Raw genomic sequence first — 18,951 nt, 5'->3', positions numbered from 1 at the left:
GCCATATGATTTCAAGTGACCAACTGGTCACATTTTGCATAGATTGTTTGTACTATCTTCAGAGTGCATCTGAAATCCCATACTAACTTCCTGCTTAGTGTTTCTAAATACTAGGTGACTTGTAACATTCTCAAAATCTTGGTATGAAAACAAGAGTTCTATTTCTGGCACCAATTTGGAAGATGCAAAAGGTGGATGCTGTAACCAGTACATATTTCGACCAATATAAAATTGCAGTGCATGTTATTTAAGATAAGAAAAGACATGCGTTACTGATCTCCATAGGGGATTTTTTTTGTCACAGCAGCGCGGCAATGACAGTATCAATAAATATGGGTATAAATATAAATAGACAATAAGAATATAGCAAAAGAAATCCACAAATAAATAGAAAGCATACTGAACAGCAGCAAAGATAAGAACAGACAATAGGATAAAAAAAGACTGCAAGGGTGAGAATAGACAACCAAAATAACCTCAACAACAAAGATAAGAACCGAAACTGTGACACTAACAATTACAAAAATAAAGATGATGTGAGTGGAGTGATACCAACAAGGATAAAAAATAGGCAACTGAGTTAGGGCATGACATGTACGAATGGGTAAGGTTGTGGTAGCTAACTGGGAATGTAAACTTGATTTTTTGAATCTTTTACAGCCGAAAGAAATGCAAACATCATATGTTTGAGTATATTCAGAGATTCAACCACATTAATTCCTTAAATATTAATGCAAGGGCTCTTCCAGTTGTCTCACACTTCATGCCAAACTACTCACAACTGTCTTTTAATGATCTTGAGTTTGGATCATATATATTTTGCCATAGCTATACATGACTGTATTTGCAAAAAGGCCTGAATCAAGAATCTATAGGGACTATTAAACTCAGACCGCAGCAGCATGTTTGCCGATTGATGATACATATGAGGCAGTAGGAGGGAGTACATTTCACCTCCTGCACTGTTTGTCTTAGCTAGCTGCAGTGCTATTGTAACTTAAAAAAAACCAAATAAAAGACCATGGGTCTTTTCCTATTTCCTCAAATTAATGTAAGTTTTAGTCCCAAATTCTTTTGCACAAAACCTTGTTCTTGTTTTGGTTTGATTTTTAGCTTCTCTTAAACTAAAAACTAAAAATGAAGGAAAATTAATAATTTAGATGCAAGTAGACATTTTTTTGGAATTGAGCCAGACTCAGGAATAATTTCACCAACCGCAGCATCAATATTTAATACTGACTTCAGCTAGACCAAGCAACTGCTTGAAAATTCACAAAAAAGCTGACGTACGCTGTATATTTAATCTAAAAGATATTTGACCTTATATTTTCTGTTACTTCAATCAAAAATGAAACCCACAGGTAGTCACATTTATCACGATTGACATTTTAATTATATATAGTCCATTTTACTATAATACTTACTGGAACAAAAGTAACTTGCTGGAAGCAGGATATCATAAAGTTACAACATTGCAGAGAAAGGACAATGGCTAAATAACCAGAAATGGGTACCTTTCCACTGACAATGCCCCCCTTTTAATTGTACCACATATAAAATGAATGTAGTAGAACACGGTTTTTGAACAACAAAGACAGTCCACTTAGTAACATGGGCACCTAGAAACCGCCCCAAATCCTGGTGGTTCCAAGAAAAAAAAAACTGTGAGCTACCTTCAAGAACTGGAAGAGGCCCAAGTTGTAAACTTATTTACTGCCACCTCTGCCCAGGAGAAGCCAACTCTTCCATTTATGGCGTTCTGAAGATACAAGCGGAAAGAGGCAAACTCAGACCCATTATAAGTAGTGTTGATTTGGGAGTACATAAAACATTCGAAAACGTTGTGATATTTCTGGGCCCCCTTGATAAAAGCATAAATGATGATCACAACACAGAAGGGGCACTCAACGCTGATACAACTAATCACTCAAGGAAAAGGACCACTCCTTAATCAACAAAGGCGTCCATATTTGAAACAACCAATCAGTTCAGTCCTGCGATCATTTCAATATCAGAGAAAACATCCAATTACACCTACTTGATGAGGTTTCAAACAATTACAAGTCGATATTAAAACGTGACATCAACAAACTGCTGGCCAAGAGAATGTTATCACTGAATGTGGCGTTTGAGAAACAAGTCAAATCTGACATTTGGAGAAAAAAACAACAACAAAACCCACTTCAACAGTGATACATGTAAGCATGGCTGCTACTGCTGTGGTTTGCCACCTGTAGCCTTCTCTGGCTTTCTCCTCTTGCTTTGTGTGTCACAGAAAGCTACAGGCTGAACATCAAGTACAGCATCCACTGTTTGTGTGGGGTATTTTTCCACACTTTATTAATCCCTTGCCGAAAATTGGGGAGTGAGCTGCCAATTAGCAGCATGCAAGGGAGAAATTGGGTGTTCATGGTCTTGCTCAACAACACTTCGGTAGGTTAGGAGGAACTCGGAAATGTAACCAGGTAATGTTTGGTCCAAGGAGGAAGGCTCTCATAATCTAAGCCAGGCCTCACCCCCTAAAATAACACTGCCAAAGTATAACACACAAGACTCTGTTGCAGTGGTTTATTGTTGTCAAATCTTATTGCGGCAGCTGCACTTTTTCACCGATCACCTATCATCCGAGAGGCTTCTTAAATCTTACAGGTTGTGTTGAGATTCTGTTACATAACTACTAGGGTTATACCATCACTGACATACCAAATCACATTCAACCTAGACCTATCTCCATCTCCAACCTTTGCAGTTATACTAGAAACTCCCCCGTTATTACTAAAGACTTTCAGATGAGGCCCTTCTCATGGGTAATTCACAATGGGTTAAATGCAGTTGTCAAGTTTTGCTAATGTTGTGCAGTATGTATAACTGAATGTAACGAATAAAGGATTTCTATTCTATAACAGTGGTTTGAATTATATGACTTTGAGTGGCCATCAAGTGGTGCTCTGAGAAAATTCCGATCAGCCTGTAAACTCTTACTCACACCATGTGAATTTTTTAACAGATGTGGCCTTGTAAAGTTACTTTACAAGCATATGTTGTTTCAGGACCGAACATAATATTCTGATACCATGTTCAATTTTGAGAGAAATACAAAATTTGAATAAAGATAAAAGTTTTTCTGTTGTCAATTCTGGTGGATGAAACGGTGATCTTCTAAAAGCATACAAGGTCTGCTGTCATTTTCCACATCCATTTAATGACCCCTAATCATTCCTTTGCTGCTCCAGTGGTTTTACTTGTCTTACGAACTGGATCCAACACTGTAGTGTTGTTGAACTGGTCTAATTAGCCCACAGCCGGCATGTTTTGAGTAAGGACTTGATGTTTGAACCATCAGCATCAGAGGGTTAGGGTCAGTGTCCATTCAAAGTGTGCTGCAAGACTGGGTTCTAGAAGGAGCAGACTTGGCAGTGCCTCTCTCATCCAAACCACTCATGAACGTTCTGGAGACTTGGGATTGTGTCGTACATGGTCCACATGAGACAGCTAAGCCTTACTTGGAGGATCACCCATACACCAGCAGACATGGCGATTCTGTTCAAGATCACCTCCTAGATTGTCAATCTGTCTCACTGATGATGGCACAAATCTCTTAACACTGTATTGTTGCACTCATCCTCCATTTTCACCACTTATAAAATCACAAAGTCCTTTCTTGTCAATTTTTTGATGCTTTGGACAATGCTTATTGTAGCTCCACAGCTTTGAATTGTCCTCCCTGACTGTAAACTCTTAATCTCCTTGTGTTTTAGATGGTTAATGGGTTGGTTCATTGTCTGCATGACACTCTATTTATGCCGTGTGTAAGCCTGGTCTTTGATATTTCTCACCAACAGGTCAGAAGAGTCTCTCAGTTCATATACAGTCTCAAGGAATTTCTGGGGATGGCCAAATCATTTTCTGACAAAGTTGTTGGTCTTTATATGGATCCTAAGGGGCCACATAAGACATGGGACTTGCAAACAGCGGACCTTCAATTTTGACCACCAAATTTTTGCCAAGACCTTCTGGCTGAGATATGATGGGGGAAACTGGCCAGATATAATGTATTTCCAGCAAAACAATCATAATATATCCTTTAGTTGGTTGATCAATCTATCATGAAGCCATGGGGTGTTGACTGTTACGGCTGTGAAAACCTCCCACCCAATGTCCATTCAGCTCTGGGCCAGTTGACATCAGAGCACCTGTTTTATTGTCACATTCCTTTCAGTTGAAGAGAACGAAACTGTGATGAACAGACACAGCACAGTTGAAGAATTGGATCAAGTAAGTAACCCTCTCACTTTTAGACAACCATATTCTCAAAGTCATGACACAACCATTTCACAACAAAAACTGCAGCTGCAAAAACATCTTCATATCTTTTTTTAAAACAAATACTATAAGTGAAAAAAAAAATTGTGATCAACATAGAATAACTAACTAATAGCTAAGAATGAAGTTGCAAGCAACAAAATTACAATTAGTTTGTGTGGAAACGCCATTAACAGGGTTGTGTGATTTTATTTCTTAATAGTTGACTGAGAATATGGATTATCTTTCAAAAACAAGGTATATTTTTGATTACATTAGCACTACAGATGGCTATAATTTATCAAGGTGACATCTTGGCTCATTCTGTAACATTCTGCATCTTCAGTGGAACTAATCATGGCTGATGTGATTGTGTTTCCACAAGAATTGGGGATGTTTCAACTGTGTCCCTCTAATCTACCAAAATTGAAATGTCTAAGACGAGGAAATTCTATCTTGGCTGAAACTGCATACATTTAGGGTTGTATGAGTGGGACAAGATGTCCTCAAGACAACACAGCACCCAGTGGAATCAAAAAACAAAACAAAACAGAGAAACATGTTATTATATACCACACCAATACATCTACATGACTGGTATCTGGACAGAAAAGATATCATTTGTATGTAAGTTCATGAATAAGGAAATCCTTCCATTTGATCATGTTTTAGCAGATCCAGAAAGAAAGAACATTTGGGAAACACACCAAGACATTTCGACAAATCTTAACTTTCCTTTTGTCAAGTCAGATTGTTTTTGACATCTTACCTGTTATCCAGCATACTTCTTGAGTCATTTAGATTTAATAATCATGAGTGCATTTCAATTAATCTCATCAAAGAACAGATTTCTAAAGACATTATCAGCAACAGTCAAACGGGAAGGTTCGCAATTTAAAAGTGGGGCTTCAGAAGAATCCCCAATTTCAGTGGTGGAAAAGTACATTACATGAGGGCTGGCACAACAAAAGTAGCCAGACAACTTTCCCTCCTCAATAAACACGATATAACAGCAGAGATATTAACCTCGAACTCAAAATCCTTCATATATTTATTCATTATCAAATCATTTATCCTGCAGTCAGGCTCCTTTGAGGGCCGAAGCCTATCTCAGGATTGGGCCACAGGCAGGGTTCATTCTGAACTGGTCGCTAGTTAATCACAAGGCCCCATATAGACATATAGCAGTTCACATTTTGGGCAAATTTACGTTTTCCATCGAACCAGTTGTATGTTTTTTGACTGTTTGAGGAAACCTGAGATCCGGGGGAAAGCCATGCAGACACAGGGAGAATGTGCAAACTCCACACAGAATGGCCACCTGTCAGAATTGAACCAGGGACTTTCTTGCTGTGAGGCAGATGCGCTGACCACCCCAAATTCAAAATCAAGACCATAGAAATAGGGGATCAGATCGCAATGACTACCATGGCTAGTAAGACATCAGTTAATAAGGTAGCATTTTCAAAGTGTGAGAAGATATTCACAAATGTGTTAACTCATGACTTAATCTGCACAAAGCAAAAAAATAAATAAATTCACAAAAATAACAATGGAACTGGAAACCATGGATGAAACTTGACCAAGCTTACCCCTAAATCATGGAGCTTGTGAAAGAAAAATAAAAGAGAAAAGTAAATAATACTAGTACTTGCACAGAGCTATGAGGGACATTGTTAGCATAGACAGCAATCTTTGCCTCCACTTAGTGGGCATTTAGGACACACTCGGGCACACAGGGGATGCAACTAGCTGAAAACAATCCCCTACATGGATCCTTTGCACCATTAAAGATGTGCACCAACCATTATCATATGCTTTAATAGCTTAATACATAAAGTAGAAAGGTAGCATTATCTCATCATCTTTTCTCATTTGATAGAGACAAAAAAAAGAAATTTCAATGTCTTGAAGGAGCTACATGAGATTGGAGTTAACACAAAACACGCCCAATGATGATAAACTTAAATGCTAAAGTTAAAAAGTGAGATTTCAGGATCACTGTGAAGCTATAGAAATAAGAACTGAAGAAGCAGCAGCAGCACAGTAATTGGGATGAGTAAATATTAAAAAAAGGTACAAAACTTACGCAACGATCACTTGATAAAATAAATGTGGCCAAGCATTCCCGTATTTCAATGATATGCAGCCCAGGGAAGTAGATCCCCCACAGTAGAGCTCACAATAACGTTCAGTGTTACTGCAGCCTTTCAAATTTATTTCGAACCACATGTGTTGCAGTTCGTTACTTAACAGATTGCGTAACTACATGGACCTTATTGGGAACAACAGTTGGCTTAAAAAGGGAGGTTAGAAAAACAAAGAATGCAATTAAAGTAAAACGAGGAAAAAATATAAATGAAATGAAAAAATGAATTGCAGTGAAATACAGGGACTGATGCAAAATATTGTTAGATAAAACAAGAGATATAAAAACGACTTACTATAGTAAAATATGGCAGTGGGCTGTGGCTATTGACAGATAATACATAAAATAAAAACTAACTAAATACAAAACCAAGCAGCCCCAACCTCACAAAGGCAGAGAATGTGCAATTCCAAAGTACTTGCATTCATAAAGTTTCAAAACGAAAATGTAATGCCTGTAGCTACTTTCTCATACAAGATCTAAGAGATGTTTGAAGTAAGCCAACTTCACCTTAAAGTGCCGAAGCAAAGACGAAATGTTTACAAGTCTAATGTGTCTTTTATGCCCATGATTCATCTTGATTTATTGGCATTCAAACTTGAAGAGATGGGATTGGCAGATTTATTGTGGGTCATTCAACACTTAGAACTGCATGTCAGTTTTTTGGTTCACAAGAATTTTACTTTTGTAAAATCAAATGATTAAAAAGAAGAAAAAAGGTGATCTATATGTGTGAGGGCCATAGTCAGTGGAATTGAATTAAATCAATAACTCATCAATCCATCTTGAGAATACAATATGTGTCCACATTTCAAAAAAGTTTATTCATTTCAAGATCCAGTATTTCATCACATACTGAGACAGAGCCTTCAGAGCTGCTTCGAAATAAACACTGCTTCGAAACAAACACTGCATCAAAAGGATCAATGAAAGTCTGAGAAGGGTGTAGTGTGTTTATACGCAATTTCATATTTCTGAAGAAAAGAGAGAGCACCAAAAAAACCTAAGGAAATAGAATTTCAGCTGAAATATACAAATCTGGCAAACAGGCTTTGTAGCTTATCAATTGAACAAATTTGAACTTTTAAAATTGTCCTCAAATGGGATATATGACAGAAGAGAAAAAAATGCTTTGTTTAAACTTAGAAAGAATTATGACGAATTTGGGAAACGCTTCGGTACCTCCTCCTCCCTGTATTAGAAATGAAAAGGTCAGGAAGCCACAATTACAAAGGATATGAATAGGGTATTCAAATTTTTTAATCAAAACTATCATTTCCATTTCCCCACTAGACTGCCTTAAGATCCAGTCAAGAAGCTTAAGATTACAGAGAATTACAGAAAAATTACATAACAGAAAAAATGCCATGAAATGTACGTAAAGGTTAAGTAATAGCTGAAATAATTATTTGATTTGTCAAGGTTTGCTAATCGTCTTTTGTACATTAACCCAGATGGCTTCTATGTATATTCCTCTTCTGCCCCCAGAGGTCAGATTTAAAAGATGTGTACTCTTACGGCTATCCAATAATAACGCGCTCTAACGCAATCTAATCAGGCCATATCAGTGTGGCGACAAAACACATCTTTACATTATTTCCTATGTTGTTTTTGTTATTTAATCAACATGTCAAGCCCTTTGAATTGCATTTGACTGACTGTACTAGCATTCTAATTTAGCTATGTTAAATCCTATCAATTTATGCTAACATTACCAATAAGGACTGCAAGTTATTCAAATGAACATGTAAGTTTTGATTTTTACACGTAGCTTTTTTTGATTGTGAATAAATATAAAATACAGCTTAAGTCCGAACACGGTTGTTATTAATCACTTACGTATGCCGGACCATACAACAAGTGTGAAATACTTAGTGAAACAAGGCAGTCGAGTATTGAACAACGCATCTACTATAGCTCCCTGCTATTCGTCTGTCAGCAGTGTAGCCAGACACACGCGACTTATCATATAAAAACAACCATTCACTCTTGCATTCACACATCAGATATTGACGTGCAACCATTTATCCTCCCATAGACACAAAACATTCACTATTGCATTCAATACTTATGTCGAGACACACAACCATTCACCATTCATAAATAATTTTTAAAAATGCCAAAATATACCATACTTTTGGTATTTTCTGTACTCAAAAAAAAAACAAAAAAACATTTTATTTATGTGAACACCCACAGACATCATGAGAAACTGATGCCTGCTTATGCAAGATCAGCTATTACATGGCAGATGGGCTCCTTTTAATTGCCAATCACATCAGCAGCACTCAGTGCATGTTTGTTTGTGCAGCTGCCCTGGCACCATAACAAACTCAAAAAAAAAAATCAAAAATAAAACAGGAACATGAGCTTGGACTCGGGAACAAAAAAGTATGAAAAGAAAAGAGTGAAGCACAGGCACAGACATCAGTAAGAAAAGAAAGGGACCCCAGCTTTTTCACCTTGCCCGTGAGTAGACCCTAGGTTTAAGGGATGGCGTCAGCCTATTGCTGTTGAAAGTTAGAGTGTACTTTTTCCGCTTAAGGTAGTTCTACGTTTGTGTGTGCATTTCCATATGCTTTTATTTTGATAGTTAAGGTTGGAAGCAGTGGTTGTGCAAAGAAATGCAATTGACTGGGTGGGTGTGTTTAAGTAACAATGAATAAAGCAGTTGTTTCATTCATATGGCAGAGCCGCTATGTTAATTCCTTAGGTTACTGCTGTTCCATACAAATAGAACATCTTTGTTTTGAAATTGTGATTTTTTTTTTTCAATTTTTTTTTTTCAGATAGTTTGGCTAAAAGTACAATCATTGTAAAGAAAGGGTAGGATATTTTTCTAATTTCCCATCTGGCAGCAATGTCTGTCACTCAACAGAGGAGACAGAGAGAAGCCTGTGGCTGCGGGAGGGGAAAACCTCACACTCACAGACAACACTCTTCATTTGAAAGCCGCTAGTTTTGTCTCTAAGCATATCTCTGGAAAAAATAAATCAACACAACGATCTGGAAATGGCAAAACCTAGCAAAAACATCACTGCTCTGGAGACACTGCTCTGAGGGGACATGCAAACTTGATTGGCTGGCAGCATCACACAGGGTGCTACACTGGCTAGAAGTGAAGGGGTACTGAGCCTAAATGTTTCCCATTGCAGAGAGAATTACAACAGACATACATGTGAGTAATTTTTAACCCATTTATTGACAAAACTGACATGGGGCAAAGAAATAATTTTCCAGGACAGTTTAAGCTTTTCCTGGACATTTGACTCCCTACCCCTCATTTTCCATGAGTAGAAAACTGGTCAATCATCCTGGTTTTCCAGGATGTGTGGGAATGCTTAATGGGGCATGGCTTAGGTGGTGAGATTGTTCATCTTTGAAACGAAAGGGTTCCAGTTTGATTCCAAGATATTCCGGAGCTCCTCCTAGCCTGTACACCTGACATTGGCTGGCCACTGCTCATGGTTCATACATGATATGATTTTGTGCTTTGTGTGCTGTGACAAAGGATTTGGAGATACTGACTGTAAATGGAACGACTGCATGATAATAAGCAGGTAGTACTTAACACAAACAAAGTTTCATAAAGACTGAAACGTAACTTGTGCTATAAATGTAACAGACACAGACACCAGCTAAGCAAATAAAATATCCCAAAACGAACACGCCTCTGTGTTACCTTTTGTGAGATAGGTAAAAATTACTACAAGAAGTATCGAAAGAAAAATTTGCCCTGGATTAAGTTGATCATAGACAATGCTTGAATTATTTGATGATAGCCAGGATAAATAAAAAAGGTCAGGTCTAGGGCATTGTTTTTTAACATTACATTTGGAAGTGGAAAGGGGGGGGGGGGGGAATCTAATCTGTGTAACAGTCTATGAGGACATATGGGATAATATTAGTTGATGTACTTGGTTTTGCTATGTTCAGGCTATCACTGTTACTCATGCATACATAGAATTGTCATGCTGTGCACTCAAGGTGAGACGCCACTTACATAGTAGAATAACAAAAAAAAAAAACATGTTTCAAGCAACCAATAAGCTGATACGGCTCTTTTTTTCTGTCTGGGACTTTCAATGTACCAATAGCAATAAAACCAAACTATCACCTTACCAATAGTGATGTGATGATGATGCAATCATTGCCCAATACAATACTGAAGCATAGAAAGAACAATTTGCAAGGAATTTGAATGCATTTGCAAAAACTTGGGAGTAGGAACAGCCTGCCTGACTTGAACTTCAATGGTATTTTGTCATCAGACTTCATGCGTCATGCCAATCCATGAAGACATGTGGTCCATAACAAACACCATGTTTTGAGCATATAGCAATCCAGGAACATCTTTGGCTAAAGATCAATGACAGACCTCATGGTCATCAGATCTGCAACTGTATGTTTTGGACATTTTGCTGAAAGGAGGAGCAGGGCGGCCTACTGAGCGGTCTACCAGCTTGTGGTAAGTTGGGTCAGGTTTTGTGTAAAAACCTGGTACACTCAAAACAGTTAGTTTGACTGAACCGAGGATTCTATCCACAAAGTGAGACACTTTGTGAGACACTATCACTGAGACACTTTATAGTTTATTTTTATTTCTAATTCTGCCTTTCTTTTATTATTTATTACTGTTATATTTTCTGTAACTCTGGCACAGCAATTTCCTTCGGGATTAATAAAGTTGTTCTTATTCTTATTCTTATTCTTATTATTCTTAAGTCTACAGCTCTGGGCTCTAATAGAATTTCCCTCAAATCCCAGGGAGGGACAGGGAAATGAAAATCAAGAGGTTTATGTTCAAGGCCTCCATTGTCGAACTAGATTCCCTGCGCTGTTGTCAAAAAGTCATTGGTGCTTGTCTTGCCAGAAACCTGACAAACTATTGGTGGACACTGGCAATGAAGGAAGCCATCAAACAAAAGAAGGAGACCTTTCAGGTATGACAGGCTCAGGGGTCTCCTGAAACTGCAGACAAGGACCAGACCGCCAGAAGCGACCCCCCCCCCCCCCCCTGCAGGAGGGGGAGCGATTGTTGGCCATGAGGAGATTCTGAAGCAGTCAGAAGACCCAGAAAGTTGTCCAAGCTGTCAACAGCACCGGGACATTTTTGAGTGGTGAAAAGAGGACTTAAAGGAACTCCTAAACCAAATTTGTATGCTCTTTGTGAAGGGGCAGGACTGGACTACTTGCTGAGAGTATCCATATCCATCATAGAGGTAACTGAGGTAGCCACCAGGTGTGGAATAGAGTTGTCCATTGATGCTGAAGTCACTGGAAATCCTGGTACTGTCTTGGTTGGTGTGCCTTCCCAATGACAATAGGAGCTCTGAGAAAGTGTAGCAGACTGGTCACAGTGGGACCACAAGGGTTCTGGAAAAATAACTCCAACTAGTTGTCAAATCTTCACGTTTTGTCTTCAACTTCTTTGCAGACGGGAAACCAGCAAATGTTCTCTCACCGTCTCTCTTTTTGTGTTGGTGTAAGTAAAATGGTCTCATAGAATCAGTCACAAACAGCTACCTTCCAGCTGCAAGAACTGGATGAAGACAGTCAAACCATAGGAGGCTCAACAGTACAACCCTCTTGCTGTCAATGACTAATAGGACCATTTCTAAGGATAGAGCCCTCACTATGTATACAGGTGAAACTCCCTATTCGTAAATAACATAAATGTTGCAAAATTTCGGGCACCAGTCCTATTCTGATATAAATACAATAGCTGAAAAATAAGCATTTACTTGAAGAACAGGCTAATGTCTAGTCATATCATCGGCTAATAACTGAAGTGGGTTCACTGTTGAAGTCTTGAACTGTCTTTAAAAAAAAGTAAAGTACAATCAAAACAAAAGCCAGAATTAAATGCGTGACAACACAGCTGTGAAGCATGACACACAGGATACTTACTCTGATCTTCATCTATTCCCACTTATCCACAAACCTCTGACTTTGGATTTATGCTTTCAAAAAAGTGTATGGAAAAATACACTTAATGTGTCATTTATTAAAAACCAGATTCTTAACATCCTTTTAAAATCAAAATTTAACAAAAACACGTAGCCTTGTTGAATAAAAGAAATCAATCAATTCAATCTTTTGGAGGTTTATTTGCAGAGAACAACCGTTTTTTTTCAGTCTAAAAAAGGACGGACTCTTTTGCCTGCACTACTTCTAATGTCCACTAGATGAAAGCAAACACCAAACACAAAATAAGGGAAATAGACCTCATAACTCAACTGTCTTTAACATACTTGACTATCAATAAATAAAACACTGCCTAAATTTTAATCATATGTAACTCACTTGCAAAAAATAACAAAAAAAAAAAAGAAATTCCAAAATTATGTCAGTCAGAGTGACACTTTAATGATTAGTATATTCATAAGTAAAAATTGTTGAAAAAAATGTTGTATAGTTTTAGACAGTGACAGCATTTTTTTTTTCCAGCTTGGTTTTAAAAGAGAGAAACTGAAGCATTCCAATACTTTTAACTCTAAGTTACAATAAGAAAACAAAACAACTTGAGACTTTTCTCAGTTTCAATTAGAAATCATCATTCTAATAATAAATTGAAAACTTTCCACACATCTGCCAAGTGCCATCTGATGCCCGGATAATTATACACCTTTTGGGTTTAAGCAGGAACATCTGTAACCTCCTGACAAAACTGGTTTTGGGAAAATCAAAATAACCTAATTGGCCTGATTAATTATACTGCTTTTGATAGTTTTCAGTGTGCATATAAGCATATATTAATGTGTAACTTGATTTTGATGTAATTCATATAGGACCGTAGGTTGGATCCGTATTACCTAAAGCTATAGAATAAACCTGGAAGATGTGGAAATCATCTCGTTTGTTAATTTCCCTATGGCATCTCTCTAAAATTGATGCTTCCAAATCGTTTGCCCGAATTTACTTTCGCAGTACCTCCAATTGACATACTGTTGCAACAACAAGGCACACAATTGGTCTCACTGACAAGAGATCTAGCTTAGGGAAAAACAGTCCAGGAAGATCATAAAGATTTTAAATAAAACATCCAATCTCGTGAAATCCAAGTTTGCATTCAAGATCACAATAAGCAGGCAGATAAATTCAACTCGCAAGGTTAGCATTTAAGTAAATCCAGTGCCTGAAGTAAACATTGTCAACCAATTAAATGCCGTCCAACTCACACTGAGAGGAGTAATAAGTAATGATGGCGGATTGCAGATTGGTGGCCAAACTATGTTGGCCTAAGTTGATAGGTAAAAATACCAAATTCCCCACAAGTCATTAGCATAAATCACAGGGAATTTTAAGACACTGGATTAATACAATTTATTATCCTAGTAGCTACATTGTTATTCCTGTAGATAGTGATCCATTCTGAGGAGGCTGTTTTCACATCAGGTTACAACTACATGCTTTTTACCATGGTATGCATGTATACCTGAAAAAACACACTTAACAAACAAAAAAAAACTAAAGGAGGTGGGGGGCAAGATCCAAAATATATAATGACGATTTTAATTTATTTTTCTAATAGAGTTAAATTCTAACTTGTAGCTTTATGTGTCCCTATAGGCTAGTTGTTTGGCCAAAATGATAGGATTTCCTGACACACAATATGGCAGTGTCATCATAATAGCTACCCCCCGCCCCCCCGGATTTTTTTTTTTTTATCGAGTATTGTTATTTGTTTAGCTTTCGTCGTTTGTTGCAAGGCTTAAAAGAGAGTGAAGAAAGGAAAAAACGTGCCGGGGGAAACATTTAGTCCGACTAAATTTAAAAAAAAGTTGAAAAGTAGAAACTCCCCTCTTGAAATTCCGTGGCTTGCTCAAAATATCTTAACCTGGGACAGGGGAACACAAGTACATTCCAGTGAAGATAGAAATGACGTCGTGTCTCTCTCTCTGTCTCACTCTCACCTTCCCTCTCTCTCCATATATTTTATATATATATTTAAACATGAAGAAATATACATTAATACTTACACAAAAAAATCCATCACACCTCAAGCCCCGTGGAGTCACACTCAACTTACCATGTGAGAGAAGCAGTCAGAATACCTTGGACTGCAGGGTAAATTCCAGAGGGTAAAGAAAACTTTTTATAGTCCAGTTATGGCGTTCGAGGGCCGTTACGGCTGAAGAGTTCGATGCAAAAAAACGGAAAATCTAAAAAAATACGATGAAATGAGACTCCATTTTCTTTCCAGACTCGGGGCAGGATCAGAAATGCAGCACGAAGTTGGACACTCGCTGCATTGTTAACATTCCAAAGGTCACGTGACGGACCACCGTACGTCAGCACGGACCGAAGATCGTCTATTAAAAACGTGAGACACTTTTTTTTTTCGAGGAGGTTTTGTTGCACGAAACCTAAAATAAAGATTAAATCAAAAACCAGATACTAGATTACAAAAAAATAACATTTTTTATTTTCATCACACACACACACACACACACACACACACACACACACACACACACACATACATACACACACACACACACACACACACACACACACACACACACACACACACACACACTTGTGCACGAACTATTGTCATACATCATCGCTGCAAAGATGAGTAAGCACATGGATCAATATGGCACATGGATAATAATTGTGTTATTTCTCAACCACACAGACACACACACTCACTCACACACACACACACACACACACACACACACACACACACACACACACACACACACACACACACACACACACACACGCGAACTACCCATGCTGCAAAGATGAGTAGGCACATGGATCAATATGGGAGTGGGGCACAGAATGAAATTGGTATCAATACCTGAGGCTCCAGACACCAGTTATTGGTTGGCAGGGCAATAACACAGGACTGCAAGACCAGAAAATACCAGCCGGTGCACTGCCTGCATTAATATCAAGAAGGCCTGTGACTCATGAACGTACAGTGGATACTGGAGTGCAAATAGCTGTAGAAGATCAACAGGACACAAAGAGCATACATCAAGGAAATTGATTTTGGAAGCCAGTTGCAGATGTGGGCATCAGATGTGGTACATACCTAGAAGAGGCAATGTCCTTTCTGCCGTTCTGCACTGGCTGGATAAGTATTGACAGACAATGTGCTGAGTGACTCCCTCGAGCTGCAGAAGCCCTGTTAGAAGGAGCCAAAAGCCCATGCATGGCATGAACAAAGTGGCTGACATTGCAAAACCACACCAGTGGCTGGATAAGGCTAAAAAATATTTCAGAGGTATTTATCATGCCTGCAAAAGTCTTGAAGACGAAGGAGGATTTTTTTAACACCGGACAAGATCCCATGTGAGGGCTGTGCAAAGATACCTATAAGGCAATTGAGCACTTAGTGGGGTGTAAGATGCTGGCAGGCAAGGCATACACGGAGCACTATAACCAGGTGGCTAGCATTGTTGACAGAAACATCTGTGCAGAGTATGGGATGGAGACCCCAGGATCCATGTGAGGACACCTTCAATGGGATCCAAAACTACCAATCTTATATCCTGTAGGACTTTCAGTTCCAGGGAACAGGAACAACAATCTCTTTGCTCTCACCAAAACAAGAGGCTATATATATGAGCAAGGTCAGCACTGGAGTAATGTATTCAAATTTTTTTGCTCATGTCAGAGCATAGGCTGCGGCATTCTGAATAATTTGCTGGCCCTGGACACTCTTCTTAAGCCTCTTCGGGTAAAGGGGTATTGTAATAATCCAATTACGATGTTACAAATGCATTGATTAGGATTTCTGCATCCTTTGATGACAATGCAGATCTGATCTTTTTTCAATCTTCTCAGGTGGAAAAAGGTAAGACTTCTTTAATACCAAGGTTGAAAGGAAAGCATCCTGTCAAAGAATACGTCAAAGGCTACAAGCAGTGCCTCTGCAATGAATGACACTGTCTTCAAAAGACAGAGGGAAATAATCACAACATTTTCTCAGCCTATCTTCCAGCTGATCTAGTCTTGGAAATCCATCGTGATACGAGAATCCATAAGACCCACTAAATCAAACCAAGGGCCCTCATCATTACCTATGAGAGCATTATTTACTAGCTGCTAAAAACCCTCCAGAAGATGTGAGAAACAACAAAGCTTGGCTTGACAAGAAGGTCATGGCATCTGATTTCTGGTGATCACCAAACTAGCAGATAGGTGGGAACAGAAAATCCATGTCATTGTCAGACAGATTGGAGATAGTCCTATCTTTGTGGCTAAATATGAAACTGTAGGGGCTGCAGTTGCCACAATGACATGTCGAGGAAAAGAGGGCCAAAATTACAAAGGACACTGAAGGGTAAGCTAATGGCTCGGAGGAGGGACAAGGATGAGCTGTACCCTAGCACATGAACGTGTCAGACCAACATAAAATAAGGTCTTGTCATAAAAATTGAGGTGCAGTCCACTGAATTCCAACCAACCAGCTCCAGATTACGTTGTTGTTGATTACCTCAGACCTTGGCATGACACACATCTCATCACAACAAATCTTATAGATGCACAGTCTGAGGCCACAGGTATGATATTCTCGTCCTGAGAGATGGTAGCCTCGCAAACACGCTTATGATGTATTAGGAAAAGCTTTGGTTTTGGTCATTAGTTCATGCTCAAGACCCTCGAGACTTTTTTCCGCCCCAAATTGCACATACATGTCCCTGATAAGCAAACGTGCATGCAGGGACTCGCGCTTTCTCAATGGGAAGTTTGTGACCCAGGTTATTTTTTGTTGCCTGAATCCCCCTTATACACTACATATGGCCAAAAGTATTCGCTCACCCATCCAAATATTCGGAATCAGGTGTTCCAATCACTTTCATGGCCACAGGTGTATAAAATTAAACATCTAGACATGAATACTGTTTTTACAAACACTTGTGAAGGAATGGGTTGCTCTCGGGAGCTCAGTGAATTCCAGCATGGATCTGATAGGATGCCACTTAAAGAAAAAAACGAGTCATGAAATTTCCTCGCTCCTAAATATTCCACAATCAACTGTCAGCTGTATTATAAGAAAATGGAAGTGTTTGGGAACGTTAGCAACCCAGCCACAAAGTGGTAGGCCACGTAAACTGACAGAGCAGAGTCAGTGGATGCTGAGCCGCCTGGTGCAAAGAGGTCGCCAACTTTCTGCAGAGTCAATCGCTTCAGACCTCCAAACTTCCAAACTGCGGCCTTCAGACTAGCTCAAGAACAGTGTGCAGAGAGCTTCATAGAATGGGTTTCCATTCGCCGATTCGCTGCATCCAAGCCACACATCACCAAATGCAATGCAAATCATTGGATGCAATGGTGTCGAGCACGCTGCCACTGGACCCTAGAGCAGTGGAGACGTGTTCTCTGGAGTGACGAATTATGCTTCTCCATCTGGCAATCTCATGGATAAGTCTGGGTTTGGCAGTAGCCAGGAGAGCGTTACTTGTCTGACTACATCGTGCCAAGTGTGAAGTGTGTTGGAGGGGGGATTCTGGTGTGGGGTCGTTTTTTAGGAGCTGGGCTTGGCCCCTGAGTTCCAGAGAAAGGAGCTCTGGTAGCTTCAGCGTACAAAGACATTTTGGACCGTTCCATGCTCCCAACTTTGTGGGAACACTTTGGAGCTGACCCCTTCCTTTCCCAACACAACTGTGCACCAGTCCACAAAGCAAGGTCCATAAAGATCGATTGACAGAGTCTAGTGTGGATGAACTCGACTGGCCTGGACAGAGTCCTGACCTCAACCCCACAGAACACCTTTGGAATGAATTACACCAGAGACTGAGAGCCTGGCTGTCTCGTCCAACATCAGTGTGTGACCTCACAAATATGCTTCTGGAAGAATGGTCAAAAATTCCCATAAACACTCCTGAACCTTGTGGACAGACTTCCCTGAAAAGTTGAAGCTGTTATAGCTGCAAAGGATGGGCTGACATAATATTGATTTTACATCCTGTGGCACAAATTCCACATACTGCAGTCTTTGCTTCACTGTCTAATGTCTAACCTGTTGGCCGATCACATCCAGGAGGACCCGTCCGGGACGCTGTAGGTCAGCAGCATCGAGTGAAGGTTCCACTCACAGGCTCAACCAGCACAAATAGATAAAGTCAATGCTTATACATGAGACTCATAGATGAGCATGGAAATATATTCACTGCACTTTAGTCATGGCAAAGTCACATTTTTCACCCACCAAAGTCATAGACATTCCCAGATTGTAACTAAAAAGCAGCTGTTGTCTCAGTTACAGTTAGCAGGATGCTGGAAGAGCTTGGATGCAATGAGGTTGGATTTTTTTTCTGGACTGACTCCACAGTGGTTTTGGAGTGCATTGACAACCACTACGGCTCCACACATTTGTGGCATCAAGCATCTCCTCGCAAACTGCAAAACAATGGAGATGTATCTCGACAGATGAAAATCTTGGAGACCACGCATTATAAGGGCTGTTGTGAAATTCGTTGACAGGACCAAATTTCTTCTGGAAAAGAAAAATTGCATTCTCATCGGAGAAAATC

At 39.2% G+C, this 18,951-nt stretch overlaps 1 protein-coding gene across 1 annotated transcript in view; it reads right to left on the bottom strand.

Moving 5' to 3' along the window:
* Positions 1-14,689, bottom strand: part of lats2 (large tumor suppressor kinase 2) — a 35,893-nt gene extending 21,204 nt beyond the window's left edge. Inside the window, exon 1 of the mRNA XM_086145285.1 lies at positions 14,484-14,689. The gene's annotated coding sequence lies outside the window, so the exon portion shown is untranslated. The remainder of the gene's footprint in view (positions 1-14,483) is intronic.
* Between the last annotated feature and the right edge of the window lie 4,262 nt (positions 14,690-18,951).

This window comes from Fistularia commersonii, chromosome 4, assembly GCF_037954325.1.
Source record: "Fistularia commersonii isolate RoL2024-O1a breed Wild chromosome 4, RoL_Fcom_v1.0, whole genome shotgun sequence".
Lineage (NCBI taxonomy): Eukaryota > Metazoa > Chordata > Actinopteri > Syngnathiformes > Fistulariidae > Fistularia > Fistularia commersonii.
This window is presented reverse-complemented; position numbering and strand designations above follow the sequence as displayed.